This window comes from Penaeus monodon, chromosome 15 (genome assembly GCF_015228065.2).
Source record: "Penaeus monodon isolate SGIC_2016 chromosome 15, NSTDA_Pmon_1, whole genome shotgun sequence".
NCBI classification, from domain to species: Eukaryota; Metazoa; Arthropoda; class Malacostraca; order Decapoda; family Penaeidae; genus Penaeus; species Penaeus monodon.
Genome location: NC_051400.1, coordinates 8,144,510 through 8,144,926, shown reverse-complemented (window position 1 = coordinate 8,144,926; position 417 = coordinate 8,144,510). Strand labels below are relative to the sequence as shown.

At 30.5% G+C, this 417-nt stretch overlaps 1 protein-coding gene across 2 annotated transcripts in view; it reads left to right on the top strand.

Annotated features, from left to right (window-relative positions):
* LOC119581727 overlaps nt 1–417 on the top strand; it is a gene marked incomplete in the record, with an annotated part of 43,949 nt that overhangs the window by 36,098 nt on the left and 7,434 nt on the right.

The window sequence follows — 417 nt, the reverse complement described above, 5'->3', positions numbered from 1 at the left end:
TGCTCTTTCCCCACTCACATAACTCGCTATTTTTTCACTTGTTTCATGCTTTATCTTTTTATTCATTCATTGTTTTTTTTCCTTTATCTTTTTCATTCTGCCTTATTCTAACCAACTTTGATAGCACAACTTTCTGATCTTGAGTTACGAAGAAGAGTGTTTACATATTGGCTGTGTGACCACGATAAATTTTCAACGCTTTTCTGTCATAAAAAAATTATAAACAAAATATATCTAAAAAGACGAATTCTTTATGGAGGTGGAATTGAGGTGTGTTCTAAGATCATGTAATTTTTTCTAGCTTTTATTGTTTTGTTTTGGATTATTGCATTTTAGAAAATAATTTATGGTTAGATTACTGGGGAGTTGAGTTTATGAGTCTGTACTCGACTTTCACATTGATAATAGCTAAACGAA